The sequence below is a fragment of the Oryctolagus cuniculus genome, unplaced genomic scaffold (assembly GCF_964237555.1).
Source record: "Oryctolagus cuniculus unplaced genomic scaffold, mOryCun1.1 SCAFFOLD_56, whole genome shotgun sequence".
Classification (NCBI taxonomy): domain Eukaryota; kingdom Metazoa; phylum Chordata; class Mammalia; order Lagomorpha; family Leporidae; genus Oryctolagus; species Oryctolagus cuniculus.
The window spans coordinates 612,736-615,730 of NW_027208224.1; the positions used below are offsets into that span (position 1 = coordinate 612,736).

At 44.7% G+C, this 2,995-nt stretch overlaps 1 pseudogene; it reads left to right on the plus strand.

Moving 5' to 3' along the window:
- The first annotated feature begins 346 nt into the window (after nt 1-346).
- LOC138848020 (high mobility group protein B2 pseudogene) lies at nt 347-1,260 on the plus strand (annotated as a pseudogene).
- The last annotated feature ends 1,735 nt before the right edge of the window (nt 1,261-2,995 follow it).

Here is a 2,995-nt window from a genome sequence, read left to right on the forward strand (position 1 = left end):
ACCTTGAGAGCTTGTTTTGAGGTTCTAGCAGGGGAGCGCAGCTACTCGTATACCCTTGACCGAAGACCGGTCCTCCTCTAGCGGGGAAGGTCGTCCTCTTCGACCCAGCACGCAGCTTCAGGAGGGACGCACATGGAGTGGTGAGGGAGGAAGGGGACACCCGCCTAGCCAGCCAGATCAGCCGAATCAACCCTGGCGATCAATGGGGTGACAGATGTCGCAGCCAGATCGCCCTCACATCCTGAGTTCATGCCGGAGCTGAGGGAAGGAAGCAATGCCGTCGGATCTGGCCGCTCTGCGGGAGTCTGAGGAACAACTCACACCAGGTGGCCGCCGTTCCGTCGTCATGGGTAAAGGAGACCCCAACAAGCCAAGGGGCAAAATGTCCTCCTATGCCTTCTTTGTGCAGACGTGCCGGGAAGAGCACAAGAAGAAACACCCTGACTCTTCGGACAATTTCGCAGAATTCTCTAAGAAATGCTCGGAGAGATGGAAGACCATGTCTGCAAAGGAAAAGTCCAAGTTTGAAGATATGGCAAAAAGTGAAAAAGCTCGTTATGACAGGGAGATGAAAAATTACGTTCCTCCCAAGGGTGATAAGAAGGGAAAGAAAAAGGATCCCAGTGCTCCTAAAAGACCACCATCTGCCTTCTTTCTCTTTTGCTCTGAACATCGCCCAAAGATCAAAAGTGAACACCCTGGCCTGTCCATTGGGGACACTGCAAAAAAATTGGGTGAGATGCGGTCTGAACACTCAGCCAAAGATAAACAACCATATGAACAGAAAGCAGCTAAGCTAAAGGAGAAATATGAAAAGGATATTGCTGCATACCGTGCCAAGGGCAAAAGTGAAGTGGGAAAGAAGGGCCCTGGTAGGCCCACAGGCTCAAACAAGAAGAATGAACCTGAAGATGTGGAGGAAGAAGAGGAAGAAGAAGAAGATGAAGATGATGAGGAAGAGGATGAAGATGAAGAATAAATGGCTATCCTGTAATGATGAGTGTGGAGTGTGCGTGTGTGCTCAGGCAGTTGTTTTGCTAAGAATGTGAATTCAAGTGCAGCTCAATATTAGCTTCAGTATAAAAAAACTGTACAGATTTTTGTATAGCTGATAAGATTCTTTGTAGAGAAAATACTTTTTTTAAAAAATGCAGGTTGTAGCTTTTTGAGGGGCTACTACATACAGTTAGATTTTAAAGCTTCTGATGTTGAATGTTCCTAAATATTTAATGGTTTCTTTAATTTCTTGACTTGTGTATGGTAGCGCAGCAAAGTTGTAGGAATTAGTATCATTTGTAAATTTGGATTTTTTGTTAGGATGTTGCATTCTGTGTTGTTTTTTTAAAAAAAATTTTGTAATAAAATTATGTATGTTAAAAAAAAAACCCAAAACCTAAGTAAACATATGAGAAACTGTAAAACATTAGCAGAGACAACAGTTTGCATAAGATTCCAAAAGCACAAGTAACAAAAATAAAATATACAAATTTGAGCATATCAAATTAAGATACATCTTCACAACAAAGTAATCAACAGAGTGAAGATACAATGGACGGAATGGCAGGAAACATTGAAAACTCTGACTATGACAAAAGATTGATAGCCAGAACATACATATATAGAACTGGAAAAACTCCAAACAAGAAGCAAAATGTACACGTAAGAAATGGGCAATGATCAGAATAGATGTTTCTCAGAAGAAGAAATCTCAATGGTCAAGACATAGATGAACATGCCCAATATCACTAGCCATTAGGGAAATGTAAATCAAAACCAATAGCAGACTCCATCTGTGGGAGAAGACAATGCTTGGGTTTTCATTTGTGCAACAAGTGGGTTTAGAGGACCCTGTTCACCATTAGAGGGCAGAGTCTACATGGAAGTAAAGAATCCTTAATACTTTCCTAATGGGAGAAGAGGAAGCCTGAGACCTCGCAAGCGGGAAGTGGTCCAGAAACTGCTCAGGTGTGGGTGTAGGTGGCTGAGCAACAGGCAGTCCTGCCTTGATTCCCCACAAAGATACAGGGGAAACCCTTCTGGATGGAGCAGGCGTGAATCGGAGGACCTACTGGGAGAACAAGGTCACCCACCGCGCGGAAGCCAAGTCGCGGGACCCAGACGCAGAAGCCCCAGGGTCTGCGCGACAGTGCTCCAAGGGGAGTGCATGCCACACAGACAACAGCGGGGAGACTTGGGACGCTCAGGGCTCCGAGTCCACACATCGGCGCTGGAAGGGGAGGTGAGCTCAATAACCCGAGACATTGGTGGGGAAACGGGGGTCAGAATCTAGAGGGGGGCCGGAAAGTGCAGCAAACTCACTACCGGAAAGAAGGAAAAAAAAAAGCTTTGGGGTTTCTCTTCCCCCTAACCTTGCAAAGGTTACAAGGCTGCAAGGCTTGAAGAATTCCCAAGAGACAAAGAGCAGGCCTCCTCTTTGGATTTACATATCAATGGGGGAGAGTTAAGGAACTGAGTCACTACAATTCAGTAGCCTAGCCAACCCAGTGGGAGTCCAGAGGAGCCAAAGACTGGAAGCTAAATACCATCAATTCTGCACAGCCCTGCCCTGCGGTGTTACTTACCCCCTGAATAAATAAAATAAATAAATAAATAAAAAGAGAGAGATTTACCACGCATAACCTGAGGGTGTCACCTTTGCACACCCTTAACCAGGAAGAACCAGGCAGTGCTCTCAGGCCGCACCCATCTCAAGCCTCCAAGGCTCCTCCAACAGCAGGCAGTCCACTTAGCACGGACACAGTATAAAAAAAAAAAAAAGAAAAAAAACGCACAGTGACGCAAGAAGAATTAACTATGCCGAGTAACAAACACAGAAATAGAGGGAGCAAGATCAACGATGACACTATGATGCCTCCAAATAAGCAAAACACCCCAAGCCAAGAGTATGAAGATGATGAGATAGAAGAAATGCAAGATACGGATTTCAAAAAATTTATGATAAGAACATTTAGAAGTTTTCAAAAGCAAATCCTTG